Source organism: Lytechinus variegatus, chromosome 17 (genome assembly GCF_018143015.1).
Source record: "Lytechinus variegatus isolate NC3 chromosome 17, Lvar_3.0, whole genome shotgun sequence".
Classification (NCBI taxonomy): Eukaryota; Metazoa; Echinodermata; class Echinoidea; order Temnopleuroida; family Toxopneustidae; genus Lytechinus; species Lytechinus variegatus.
Genome location: NC_054756.1, coordinates 18,912,300 through 18,928,546, shown reverse-complemented (window position 1 = coordinate 18,928,546; position 16,247 = coordinate 18,912,300).

Sequence of the window (16,247 nt, the reverse complement as noted above, 5' to 3'; positions counted from 1 at the left end):
ATTTCAATCGATTTTTAAGGTTTGTTTGTTTTTTAAGATACATTACCATAGGAATTACCATGGCTCAACTTGCCCCATGCTGTTTGGCTCAACTTACCCCAGTCCGAACTTAGTGCGATAATTTTGTATCCACACATTTATTATGCATCCATCATATAAAAGACTATGACAAGAATGAAGATCCATACCTGGACTAATAATGTTGTTATCATGTCTTTATTATATTTTAAGACGTGTTTGTTTATAAAGCACTTATCTCTTTCACATTCTTTTTTACTTTTTTGGCTGAAATTCATATTTTTTCCATCTAAAAAACTACTTTTTGTTTCAAAGTGGAAAAAAATGTGGTGGGGTTATGGTATGGGTCATCAATACATGACACCACCACGATGTCTGACTCATTCGTTATTGACCTGGGGGTGGTGGCTCAACTTGCCCCTATGCTCAACTTACCCCGCCTTCCCCTATCTACGCTTCGTGTTTAGGGTCACATTTGCGGGGATGATAAAACAAAATTAAAATGTTTTATAAAGGATGTGCTTTTTGCCCCAACACTACGTGTTTAGAGTCCGATTTGCGCGAGGTGAAAAGTGGTGCCGTACTTAACCAAATGTGATTGGTGTGTAAAATGTATGAGGGGAGAACCAGCATGTCAATTTTTTGTTTAAAGTCTTTTCACTTGCTAATTCTCTATAAATACTAACATCCTTTAAAAGGAAAAGAGCAATCATGTAAATTTGCTCCTTTCAGTCAGCATTTCAATCGATTTTTAAGGTTTGTTTGTTTTTTAAGATACATTACCATAGGAATTACCATGGCTCAACTTGCCCCATGCTGTTTGGCTCAACTTACCCCAGTCCGAACTTAGCGCGATAATTTTGTATCCACACATTTATTATGCATCCATCATATAAAAGACTATGACAAGAATGAAGATCCATACCTGGACTAATAATGTTGTTATCATGTCTTTATTATATTTTAAGACGTGTTTGTTTATAAAGCACTTATCTCTTTCACACTCTTTTTTACTTTTTTGGCTTAAATTCATATTTTTTCCATCTAAAAAACTACTTTTTGTTTCAAAGTGGAAAAAATGTGGTGGGGTTATGGTATGGGTCATCAATACATGACACCACCACGATGTCTGACTCATTCGTTATTGACCTGGGGGTGGTGGCTCAACTTGCCCTTATGCTCAACTTACCCCGCCTTCCCCTATCTACGCTTCGTGTTTAGGGTCACATTTGCGGGGATGATAAAACAAAATTAAAATGTTTTATAAAGGATGTGCTTTTTGCCCCAACACTACGTGTTTAGAGTCCGATTTGCGCGAGGTGAAAAGTGGTGCCGTACTTAACCAAATGTGATTGGTGTGTAAAAGGTAAAATCGACGACCGACGTCGACGAACACACTTAATAGAATATCGCTCATTTGTAATTGTTTAGGGGTTCATTTCATGGAATACTTGCCAAGAGTGTCGTTTTCTTTCCAATACTTGTTAAGGGTAGGGTTTCACACGTCTATACTTGTTAAGGGGTGCATTTTCAGAATATGGAAAATACGTGTTTATGGTGCTCGAGACCCCTTGGTCGCGCATGGTATATCCACTCGTTAATGGAAGTGCCCCCCCCCCCGGGATATAAACAAACAAAAATACAATATCAGATTAATCATGTCTGTATAGTCCGATAATGGGCATATAAATCACACCATGTACTGTAATATGTGCAACGACAGGTAACACATTATGACAAAATATTTCGAATACAGAGATTCGTAGGAAATCGTTTGAGGAGGATATTTCAAAATAGAGGGGTAAAAATATGAATGGCCCTTTTTAGGGGGGGGGGTAGGACGTAACTAATACGAGCATTAATATGAGTCACAAATAACACCGGCGTCTGACATTGATTAAAATCTTCCATTAATTCTCGATCCCTTATGCATTGTTCACACAGAGCCGAGTTGGGTGTACGAGTCCCTGCGAGCTTCCGCGAGTTCCAACCCGCGGAAACTCGGGGGAAAAATGGTACATTTTCAGGAATGTTTAAAAGATTAACCAGAGCGCAGTACGAGTCATGAAGAGTTATCGACGAGTACTGCTCGAGTGATTGCGATCTTTTCTCGAGTTTGGCAGAGTTTACTGAGAGTCTTTCAAGATCTTCATACGAGTTATAGGTGGGCATTTTCGTCCAGGCTAGAAGAGGCGTAACCTTTTTTTCATATATACAATATTCTTTTATGATTTCCTATCGATTTGAGGTTGCTGATTAGGAATCTGAATGATGCCACTCGTGTAAATCTTGAGCATTTCCGCAAATTGGCAAAATCCAATGTGGCCGCCAAAATATGCAAATTACCCATGTAAATCACAAGATTGTCCTCACAATAGCTAAAAAAATCCATGTAATTGTGTGGCAGGAGTAAAATACTCTCTAAATAAATTTATTTTTTTACAACAAAAATATTGATATTCAAAATGGCTGCCACATAGACCCCTGTATACTTTTATTATGTACAATATAAATGGCGAAAACTCATTTTCACAAAAAATGAGCGCTATCACTGCAAGTAATTATGATCTATATGAACGAGGCCCGGGGAACGAGGTTATTCATGAAAATCATTGTCACTAACGAGATATATTATTTATTATGTCATGTATGGGATGAATGCTGTATTTTGATATTAAAAATAGCCGTCATTGGCCCTAACAGTATTATGTACAATGGAAATAAGGACCCCCAAAAATGACAAGAGTGTACTATAATGCCTGAATTTGTGATAAACAAATGGGATACTATCTACAAAAACATAATTGAACGAAATATATAATTCAGGTTTCATATTTTTGTTAAAATACTGCATTTTGACTTTCAAAATGGCCACCATAGACATCTATTGTATTACATGTACGTACAATGCGAATTGGGAAACCAATATTCATAGGAGAAAGCACCATAGATGTACATGATTGTGATCTATGAGTAAAACATTATCTGAAAACATAACAGAATAAGTCATATCTTCTTCTAGGATGAAGATAAATACTGTATTTTGAAAGTCAAAATGGCCGCTACAGGCCCTAGCAGTATTGAATGGGGACAAATAATTGTATAACAGAATTCGTATTTTCTTGAGTAAATGGTGTTGCATGAGATTTTTTTCTGCAATTTAACAGATCAGGTCTGTTAAAAAAGGGGAAAAGGGTGTTTTATTAAAGGAAATTTGTAAGGTCCCATACACCCAATACCAATTTCCTGTCAGATTACGCAATTTGGTAAGATTACAGGTGTTCTCGAGACTTTGCTGCAGGAACTTCTTTTATTTTAAGGACAAATTTTCTAACAGTGTACCCTGGACTTATGAGCAAGATTGATCCAAATACTCTCGTAGCTAAATTCATCTCCCTGCAGAAACTGGTGAATTGTGAGACTTCCTTTCTCAAAGACTTTTTAAAACCACATTATTATCAAGTAAAATTGATTATTTTTGTACCATAGAAAAAAAGAATAAATGTTATACTCTTTTATATTGGTCAATTCGCTTGAATAAAAACATGTGCTTTTATATTTTAAAGCTTTATACGTCTGTGCCTAAGTTTGCAGCAGTTAATTATTGAAACCAAGGCCATTATTGAAGTAAATCTTTGTATTCAGAATTCTATAAAGAACAATACATTAAAAAGGTAAAATAAAAATATGAACTGCCGTTTGCTATATGATTAACGATATACCTGAAATTAAAACCAATGTCATGATATTCAACACAGTTGAGTTGTTATGTACACTTTTAGAAATATAAAAAAACATAATAAAATACTATATTCATCGACCCCAAATGACCATGATCATGTGAACTAAGAAGTGTGCAAAACAATCATTCATATTTGAATACCCTTTTAGATGTTTGATGAACTAGATCGATAAACTTTCTAAGTTATGATGCCAATTAGACAAATACCCCCAACACGGGCAAGGTTTTTTGACCTTAAATGACATCTGATCTTGGTCATGTGACCTGAAACGGGCACAGGATATTGAGGGATACATTGTTGATCTCATGTCCAAGTTTCATGAACTAGATCCATAAACTTTTAAAGTTATGATGAAAATTCTGCACATACACCCAACATTATCAAAGTTCGTTGACCCTAAATGTTCAGGGACCCACTTGATAGAAACCAAAATTATCCACACTCTTCATAACTCGCTATACTCTTGTAAACCTCGTGTTTAGCTCCCAAGTGACTCGGCGAGCTCGTGCAGAACTCGCAGCTGGTCGTATTAGAATCGCGGGAACTCGTGTATGGAAATATATGGTAATTTATGCAAATTTCTTCGATTTTTCACGAGTTGCCAAGAGTTTACGAAGAGTTTCTCACTAGTTTAGCGAGTCTACTTCGAGTTGTTCCGAGTTTGATCGAGTCTTTCAAGAGTTCTCGAGAGCTTGACAAAATTTTGAAATTTTTAAAAATTGCACGAGCTTACTGCGACATCACTCGAGTTGCGTCGAGCTGCCAAGAGTTGTAAAGAGCTGTGCCGAGTTGCTGCGAGTAACGGAGAGTTATCAAGAGTTAAATGAAGAGTTACCGCGAGTAGCCCAAAAAATAAACTCGCCACAACTCGCACAAACTCGTACATCCAACTCGGCTCTGTGTGAACAATGCATTAGCATGTCTTGGCTTAGATGAAAGATGGAAAAACTAAATGTTTATGAATTATGTAATCTTGAAGGTAAAATGTCATAACTTGCACATTTTATTTTGATATCATTCAAAGTGGATATTGAAATATATTATCTTATTGTAACGATAAGTATCATTTTACAAATGTTTGTATAAACAGTTTGATTCTACATGTTCTATACACATATTAAATGGCCCAGTGACCCTACTAAAGGGGTGTTGTAAGAAACTTGCGATCAATTGTTTTTTCCTGTCTTGTGCAACATATCCTTTACAACGAAGACCTCTTTGTGTGAAAAGCTTTGCATTTGATCAGTTTTTATGTTTCCGTCAATATGATTTCTTTTTCTCTTTTTCTTTCCTGTAATACATGCATGTACGCATATAGTAAGTCGACTATAATTTCTTCTTTTCCAAGGGGGTTCCACAATTTTACAAGCTTTGCTTTTTAGTGGATCCCCCTCATTTCCATATCCATTTATGCTCTATATTATACTGTGTTTTTTTTTTTACGAAGTAAGAATGCCCTTCTGTAAAATTGCATTTGATTTATATTGTTTTATATTACTTTGTATTATGTTTTGAATGGAAATGAAATAAAAGAATTGAATTGAATTGATATTGAATTGCAAGTCAATTGATGGTCCCTAAATCAATCATAGGTCTTGCAGTTAATTGCAAATTAGTGATTGATTGCTAATTTGCTCCTTGAAACAAGAAGTTTAATCTAATTTGCTAAAGCTAACGTTGATCTATTAGTTGTAAAATTGCAAAAGAATATTTGCAATTGATCGCAAATATTTCCTTGCAACACCCACTAAGGCGCAATCGATTAAAGTAAATGTATAAAACTGATATGATGTAGGCCTACAATAAGTTATAAAAAAATAAGGTCGTAGCATAGTACCATGATCAACAACTAATAATTCGCATTGTAAAATGGAAGATGATGGCACTCTATCAAAACTACTTGAATATTAGAAGGGGCATGGGCGGATATCAAGGGGGGGGGGGGCAGGGGGACGTGCCCCCTACTCAAAAAATTAGTAGGGGGGGCACAATATTAAATGTTCCCCCTACTATTCTTGGTCTTTTTATGATGGCAAGAAATACATCATTCAAAATCAAAATAAAACGTGCATTTTTTGACGAGATGACCTAACTTTTGAGATAACCCTTTTGTTTTGCTTGTCCAATTTATTTTAATCAAAATGACCTTAAATATGGGTTGATGAAGATAAATGTTTTTTTTTTCTTGTCAAATTTCCTTGTCCCCCTACCTTTTTGGTGAGATTTCCGCCCCTGAGAAGGGATAAAATATAAAGGGTTCCTTTGGAATGTGGGGAAGAAGAAAACTCAAACCATGCCAAAATATCCATGTCACGGCCCTGGGTAAATGATTTCGAAACTAATTAGTTTACAGTACTTACCAAAGAGTGCGAGAGATGGTTCGTAGACCAACCGGCTAACTTCGTAGCTCAGCCTATGCTTAAAATCGAACTAAACTTGATGTAAACATGCCTATTTTATAAAAACAACGACACTTCTCAAATCATTAACCGACATTATCAGATTTTCTACACATGTATCATGACTTGATAGTTAATTAATTTGTGAGGACTTGAAGAGTAATAGACATTGAGTTGATAAAAGGTGCACGATAGATAAGGACCTACGTGACTTTTAGCCTCCTTGATAATATGTTTAGTTTTGATAATTCTTTCTGATAATAACCCGAAACAACACAGAGGGGTTTTTCAGACTTAGACCTATATCATAACTTTTTTTTCTAAGCAAAAAGATATAGTAAAATAAATGAATTACATGTACGAAGAACAACTTGTATCGTCATGAACGTGAATGACACAGATCAAGAGCCGCGGAGCCCAAAGAGGGATTATCAATGAACGTGCATGTATAAAAACGTTTATATCACCATTTGATCGTGTGTGTGGCACTAGCGTACCTACGGGGGGGGGGGCAGTCTGCCCCCCCCTGACGAGTCACAACCCATATGCAAAGGATGTATCCCTGCCCCCCCCCCCTGACGAGCTTGAATACCTTTTTTTTTGCTTGTCATTTTTTTTTCTGGAACATAATCCTATATTTGTGGTTGAAGATCTTTTTTTTTTGCTTGTCAAATTTTGGGCGGACGAATTTGCCCCCCCCCCTGACGAGTCACAACCCATATGCAAAGGATGTATCCCTGCCCCCCCCCCCCCCTGACGAGCTTGAATACCTTTTTTTTTGCTTGTCATTTTTTTTCTGGAACATAATCCTATATTTGTGGTTGAAGATCTTTTTTTTTTGCTTGTCAAATTTTGGGCGGACGAATTTGCCCCCCCCCCCCTGTGGAAAATCCTAGGTACGCCACTGGTGTGTGGGTTTTTTTTCTTGCATGTTCAGCCAAATTGAGACATCCCCTCCCAAAAGAAAAGACCAAAACGTTCCGCAGCTCCTACAGATCAGTTAACATTTTGAAAATGTTTATAAGCAGCTGTAAAGGTGAACGGAAGTGATGGTGAATTGTGCTTTCCATTAATTGGCAATATCAATGTTAAAGTTCAGAGTTTTGTAGTAGGTTAATGGATAGATACAGCTATAGCAAGCCTGGAAAGGGGGCTGTTTTAATATATAACTCAAATTCATTTCCAGTTACATTACAAAATACATGTATTTGCCTTTTAAATGTCAGACGCACAATATTAGTAGATACTGACAGATCCCTTGGTAAAACCATCAACCTTACCAGTAGAGTCCAAGGTAAAAACACACATATGCTCTCTCACCATTCAATTCTAAGTAGTAAAGTGTGTGCCTATTCAATGGTTATTAACTTCACCTTTTTTTATTCCCCGGTGTTATTTTTTTTTCATTATGTAAAATGCACTATTGATGTAAACTGAAAAAGGATCAGTTTTCAAACAGCCGACCTTCGATAAAGCATGATGGGTATGTCTTGCGCAGATCATCACGAAAGAAACTGCATGCAGTAGACGACAAAATGCCATCGGCTTGAATGACGGCATCAAGAACAAACGCAATGAATAAGAGTGGTCCGAAATGTGTACCTTGCTGAATCACTAGTGTAGGTAATTGGCACCATTTTTATTGATTTTTTTACTGGTTACAGCATACCGATGGCAAATCGACGACTGCAGCTTAGTGGATGTACTGTCTTAAAAAAGGGGGGGGGGTCCATTATAATGTTAACTCAGGGAAAAATTACATCAACTGATCAATGTGATCATACATTGGGTAACATTCAAAGATGAAACTTATTCCGGCGATAAAAAATACCAGGTAATAATGAATTCATGTATTGATTATTGTATACATTGCCCTCAGAGTAAGGTATATACGTTACAGTCATGCTAAAGTAATTTGAATAGAAATTTGGTGTAGATATTTATTATTTGTCCCATTTGAATAATAAAATATTAAGTAAAGTGGTAATAATTCAAACGATTAAGCCCCTTTTTGCCTACTCATTCCAGTCTCATAAACTATATAGGCAAAAATATCCTTCTTCCTTCTTTTTTCCTCTTCCTATATACTCGAATGTTCGGCAATTTCTATTTCACAGTTCCAAGATGTAGACTTAGCATTCGTTTTATTTGCTCCACATATTTTGTTCGTTGATGTGCTAAACCTCTTATCGATTCTCCCATCTCCCCCTCCTTCCTCATATATCTGGGTGTGCTTCTCTCGCTCCTCACCCCCCCTTCCTCCTCCCTTTCTTTCATTCTCTTTCTCCCCCCTCCCTCCCCCTCCTCCTCTTCCCTCTAAGCACCCCTCTCTCATCCATCCCCTCTCGCTCTCCAATTACAATTACGTCAATTCCCAATCCATTTAACATGGAGTCAGAGACAAAAACGATTGAATAGACATTCTTTTTTCATGAACAATAACACATCGTTTATTCAAGCACAATTATCTCCATTGATTTACAGCACCAATCATAAAAAGGATACATTTGTACATACAAAAGTCAAAATACACTATTGTAATAAATTAAATGCGCATTTCTTGAGAGTAATCAGCCTTTTTTTAGTAATCACATTACACATCTTTTTTAGGACGACGTCGTAGTAATAATAAGTCCGGAAAATATAATAGGTACTATCAACATTTTGGTAGACAAATATGTCTCTTTTTTTGGGGGGTGCTCTAATTTGTTTAATACTTTTAAACGAATAAGAAGAACGTATATATTTGGCAAGGTTAATAGAAAAAAAAATCTACAAAAAACATATGCTTCAAAACCAGAATGTTAAATGGTTCATAAATTCAATCGATGGTTATTCCCGAAAGATGCGAGTTACCAGTGGAAGTTTAATACAGCTCACTATAGCAATCTAATATAACGATATACAATACCTCATTTAAAATATAAAAACAGATATATATCGTTCTGGTGTAAAAAAAAAACATAATCGTGTAATAAACATATTTACATACATCACAAACATTTAACATGGAGAAAATGTGGACATTTCTCCTAACAAAAAGAAAAGACAGAAAATACCACGTGTTTATGAGTGTGCAGTAGAAGCATAACCTTTAAAACAAAACGGAAAATCACAAAAAACGAGAGATCTGGATGGTTGAAAACCTTAAAAAATTCTCCAACATTAAAAAAATCTACATGATTGGATGTTCATCAAATCAGAACTGCATCAAATTGACTCATCTATGCATTCTACACTCTTTACTTTTAAACAAGTTCATAAATTCAGCACCCTTTACAGCTCTTCTATTGACTTTACACTTCAGGTGTTGATTTTCATCACTTGGGATGCTGAAGTAGGACGTGGAATGCTGCATTGAGCACCTACATTAAGGTGCTGTCATAAGCACTTCCAGTGCTTAAATCAACACCCAAAGTTCAGTCACCACATGAGCTCCTAAGAATGCTGAATTTAGCACTATTTCCTAGCGAATTATAATCATTTGTACTTTCAAATCATTTTTTAAGAAGAACAATATTGAGGTTTCATACCAGGAGTGAGAAACGCATATTCGATATAATACATAACCATGGAGAACACAATAAAGAAAAGCAGTTGTAAAAGGAAACAACGGATTCAATGTACAAAGAAATCATACAATGACACTTTCCAATCTGGTATTGTCCATACAATAATATAGGCAGAACGGACAAGTTTATTCCAACAACAATTTGATTTTGATAATAAGAACAAAACATAAAAAAAAATGATACCAATAACAATTCTAACGAAAGATTGATGGATATAAAAGGTTTAAGGAATCGTGAAGCTTTACATTTTCTTAAATCTATGGGCAAAGTAATGAAAGGGACAATATCATTCTCATACTACAAAAAGAAGAAAAAGCAATTAGAAGGAAACACACGCATGTTTGTTGGGCAAAGCAATACCTAATACTGGTAATGTGTAACGTTTATACAATGTTGCGTGAGAATTCATCCTTGTATCATGTTTTATGCAATGAAGAAGCACATTACCTCTTTATTAAACAATAATGGCTAATTTCTTACTCAATATTTTTAGAGTATCTATTGTAAAGTATGATGTATACTATATCCTGTTGACGACATTGTGGTGAAAGGTAAATAAAGAATAATATAGATGCCATAAATTTCTTATTTTACATTCACTTAAAACACAATTGTCAGTGTTATTGCTTTTTATTATTATCTTTTCACTCTTTTCATTAAAATCAACTTGTTGTTGAGATGAAGCCGTTCCAAAAAGATTTATAATTATATACAATAATACATGTCCATGGTCACATTGGAGCAATATATACAATAGTAAAGTTCTTACAAAGAATAGTCCATTCCTGGCATGGCATATATACTTTCTCGCGTGTATACACATTAATAAACTCAGTCAACTTTGCCTTTCAAAAACAGTTACCAAACATATAAAACTGCATTTTCAGAAAACATTTGGCCCTAAAACTAACACATGATTATGAGTTTAGAAGAAGATTATAGTGGACAGTATTGCCAACAGATACCTTTAACATTTTTTCTTGCACAAAATCTTGAAGTTTCTTTTCTGTATAATTATTATACATAAGATCAATTAATCATATACCATGTATACATGATAGTATTATGGTATAAACATTATTTTCATAAATTTTCACACAATTGATGACATTGATTTATTTTGTATGCATATACATTGAGACATTCCCCGATGTTGATCTATACATGAAAGCTGGCTTTAAAAAATGCACCATACTGGAAGAATTTGCGACTAATACTTACATACTAATACTAATATAGATGGAGATTGCAATATTAAATTTATCTTTTAAATAATTTCTCATAATTTGCCAAAATTTTCCTTTCCTTTTTAGGAAGAATTCAGTAAAATTGACCAAACTGTTGGGATTTGTCATATTGGGGACAAGTCGAAACATATCAGAGCTAATCGCTGCTAGAAAGAGCAGAGTGCATCCCTCTATATGAAACAAAGTGTGAAAGTATCTTCACACTTACATGACCTATGCATTAGAGCATTTGAATCATAATGGAATATGGCAACATCATGCACTGTGAACTAATTGTTGAGGTTTCCACAGTGTCATGAAAATATCTTCACTCTGTTGACTTCGAGTGAGCATTTAACAGTGCGAGTCACGTTGATCTCTACACATTAATAACTGAACCATTCAGGTTTCCAATGTGATATCATTTTCACCCTGTCAAATCCGAGCATTTAACAGATGTGAATCACATTGTCTACTTCGTGGACACAGTGTGGAATCTCACATTGTTGAGGTGTCCACAGGCTGATTTTTTTTCTACATTGTTAAATTTGAGCATTTGAAGAGTGTAAATCACTTTTTTCACATAGGCCATTATCAGGACACACTTAACACTCACAGTGGAGAAGCAGCATTCAGTGTAAAATTATATTAACACTATCAAATTTGAGCACTTTAACGGTGTGAGCCGTATTGGAGCATTTTTACAGAGCAAATCGCAACTTCACACAACACACTGAGAATTACTCGCACCATTGAGGTGCCCATGCTGTGTAAAGGTTTCTTCACACTCAGTCTGTTAAATGTGAGCACTTCTTCACATAGTATGTGTGTTCACACCAAGACCTAATCAAACCATGGAGGTATCCGCAGTGGACACTATCCACACACTGTCAAATTTCAGCATTTTAAGAGAGTTAATCACATTGGAATAGGCAAATACACAGTGAACACCAACACTGTAGAGGTATCCATAGTGTATATGTCTACACACTGTTAATACACCATTCAGGTGTCCACAGTGTGCAATCTGCATATGATACACACTATTTGGTGTAAAACACCGTGTTTTATATTCAACACCAGAGGGCATGGTCCTTGAAAACATCACTTGATGTTTATTTTTAGCACCACAATCAAACAGAAGGTGACTAAAGAAGCTGGCTATATGTAACACAATAAGAGTCAATCATGAATGAAACATACATCTAAGAAACAAGATCAGTTGAAACCAAACATGGAATGAATAAAAACAATAAAATGGTGACTCCATTCAGCAACCGTCCAGGACATCCAGTGGCAATTCTACTGCAGGTCCTATCATTCTTACCTCATCATGGTTTTTTCGCTGTAAAACACAAGACATCTGATAATAATCTGAAAGTACAGAATGGGCTTAATGGATATGCCATAGGTAAATTTGCTCCAGGTATTACAAGAGAGGTAAAGTGCCACTTGGTCTATTCCACTTTGTCTGGATCTACTTTCTATTTTGTCTCATCACAAAGGATTTAATCACAGTTCACCTACAACCAGTTTGTCTACTAACCATTTGGTCTACTTCTCCATTGAGCCCATTTGCCATTGGTTTAATTTTCAGTTCATCTAAACTCATTTCATCTGACAAAGTACAAGATCATTAGTAAACAAAATGAGAATTATAATAAAGTGAGTATATTAGACCGAGTGTAGTGTTAACTATTATTAGAAGAACCAATGGGAATAGCCCAACTGCTTGTACATCAGTGAATATAATCCACCTAAAATAATACCTCAACAAAATAATCAAATGATTTGATCACCAACCTATCTCTTTCCAACTATCATAGAGGTATTCTTTTCTTTCTGTGTTTCTCTAAATTTGAGACATTTAGAGTACATGACAATTACTGGTATACTAGAATCTTTGCGTTACAGTAGTTAAAAGATTAAACAATGATGCAAGATACAGCCTAGAGCAATTGTTAACATTTGCAGAGAAGCAAGAATAGTAAATGTTGTTAAGCATGATTTAATTGATTGCATCTTTCTATTTCGAGCAGCATTGCAATGTACATGATAATACCCTACGCACACAAGAAGTTGTAACAGTCCATTTCCATTGAAATATTCAAATCAATGGAATTCCATACTCCACTTTACAGATATAGAACTGGTAAAAATGTAATGCTTGTACATGGTCATCAATCTACATACAAACCCTTCCTTTTAGTTACAAACTTGTTGATATTTTCCCATTTTTTTTCTTTCCTGCGCCAAACTGTAACTCTTAGATTTGTGAATATATCTTTATATTTCCATGTAAGTGCATCATTGTAAGCAAAACATTTCAAACATTCTTTCTCAATTACTTTATCTAAATGATTTGATTCTAGGGGTAAATGAAAACTATTGTCATCATCATCATCATCATGTCTCAAATTCTTGATCTTTTGACATAAATGTCATAAGAAAAAATAATCCACTTGAAAAGATCATTCTTCAAATACATATTCATAACATCAAATCAATAGAAAGCCCCTCTTTCGATTGATGATGCTAATTACCATAAGTTTTGGTCTAAAAAAAACAACAAAATCTTGTATAGCTTTAGTAAGCCAGCCTCTTCACACATCACACAAGTGGCCAATATCGCATGAGGTAGGGGCACACTTGGTCCTCCACAAAAGAACATTTTCTTTAAAATATGTATTGAAAAAATAATGATCGCAGAGAGTACAAAACACTGCATTCTCATAAAAAAATATTAGGTTGTCCAGAAGTTTGCACACATAATAGCTCTACAAAAGAGAGTTGGAATGAGATGCCTACTGAAGCATTTTAATCATGCTTAAGGCCACCGCACACCTTATGACTGTTCGCGATCCGATTTTGGAAGAAATCGCATTTTATTCATTTTCTGAAAATGTGAATGGAACATATCATTTTATTTGAGGTATTAATTAATTGAAAGAATGCTGATATAACCATTTTGAAAGATTGCAAGCCTTTATTTCGGAGTAAAGGCCGAATTAGTTTCAAATCGTAGCCTATTACAATTGTACGACTGATATGACGTCATTACGACCAGATATCAAATTTGCTTGTATTCTAAGGATGATAGCATAGTCACGGATTTCAACATATATGCATTCGTACAAAGATTTAGAACATTACACAGTAAGATATTCCAAGTCTCAATATTAGCATCAAATTCTACTACATTTTATTCTGAAATTGGGTCGCAGACCAATCGTAAGGTGTGCGGTCGCCTTTAATGAATAAAATGTACATGTAAATCTTTATCAATGAAGTGGTTTTGTGCAATTTTTCATGTTCTTCCAATTGTTGTGCTTTTGCATTAATACCCTTCCTGCCACCATACATAAATACATGTAGTATAAAGGATCTTGTCCTAATAGCAAGTAAATAATCAGAATATGAAAATTGATGGACTTTTAAAATGTTTAAGTGAGATTAAGGTTAATACTAACCTGTGAATTACCTTTGAGTGGAATGCATGATTGACATGATACAGCAATCTATAGACTTTAAAATATGTAGACATTCCAAACCACATTATTTCAGGACAATCATACCAACGATTCCAAAAGATAATCCTGAAAAACACACACTAAACCAACTCCAAAACAATCAATGGTGATTCATTAGAAATTAGGTTTATTTCCTATTCGTCTAATGCCAATTCGTCCAATCGCCAACTCATTTTACTATCATTTGGTCTACCATAAGTTTGGCCACTATCCACATTGTCTAATTGACAATTTTCCACTCATCATTTCGTCTCATTACCACTTGATCCAATAACCATTTAGTCCGTATACAATTTGGTCTAATTGGACTAAGTGTTAAATTGTGCAAAATGAATGAAATGTTTATGAGACAGCTTGTCACAGACAAAAAGGTGATTAGACAAAGATTTAATACTTCATGAACCCCCCCCCCACTTCCTCCATCTTTTGCCATTTAATTCCATTTTCTACCAAGGAATAACTAAACACCCCTTTTACTCGTCCAAATTGGACGCTGAAACATGGAAGCTCTCTGTACATAAGTTCACCCAGTACAGGAAGGGGGAGGGTGACAAAACTGACAATTGCTCCTGCGGCAATTGATGCGGGCTTAATTTCGCCAAAGATGCAGGGTTAGGGTTGCAATAGGGATTTATGTTAGGTTTGGAGTTAGGTTTATGGTAGGGTATAGTGTTAAACCCAGGGGTGAAGTTGGTCGTTCGAATAGTGTGTGGAAGTTAGAGCGGAGCAATTGTCACCAGAGCAAAATGGGTGATTTCAAGTTCAGTGTTGACCGTATGGTGTTGGTGTTGGGTCAATTTTTACACGATTATAACACCAAATATAAAATGAGGATGGTCCCAAAAAGTCACTCACTTGTTGTTGAGATGTCAATAATGTGATCTGAATCAGTTTTACAAACTCTGAATAAGTTTTGGAGCTAGGGGAAGCAATCAAAATTTCAACACTAACACCGACACCAAGGCCAACACCGAACTTGAAATCACCCAATGTCATAGAACCCAGGAGGGGAGATGATAGATGTAGGATTGATACTGGGTTAAGAATTGCTTATGTCGAAAGGGTGGGTGCTGTCGCGTTAGGGTGCGTCAACGCGAACGCGAAGATTCGTCCAAAGCCCCCCGGTTTAGCCGAAAGGGTGCGTCGGGAGCGCCACGTCGCGTTCACTGGAACGTGCCCTTTCGTCCAAAGCCCCCCCCCCCCCCCCGGTTTGGACGAAAGGGTGTGTTTAATAATAATGAATATATAAATAAATAAAAATACAAATATTTATAAGAAAGTTGAATATAAGGTATTTTGCCAATTTGCACGTAAAATAGTGGATTTTCAATCATTTAAAGCATTGACAATTTGAGGAAAAGAAAGAAAAGTTCAACTAATAATAATAATGATAATAAAATCAGATACCCACCCTTGCAATAAGCCACTTGGCGCCAATTTTTCACTCCAAATTCATTTCCATAAATTCACTCTTTGGGGTGAAAATTATTATTATTACTATTATCATTATCATTATTAGTTGAACTTTTCTTTCTTTTCCTCAAATTGTCAATGCTTTAAATGATTGAAAATCCACTATTTTACGTGCAAATTGGCAAAATACCTTATATTCAGCTTTCTTAGAAATATTTGTATTTTTATTTATTTATTTATTCATTATCATTAAACACACCCTTTCGTCCAAACCGGGGGGGCTTTGGACGAAAGGGCGCGTTCCAGTGAACGCGACGCGACGTGGCGCTCCCGACGCACCCTTTCG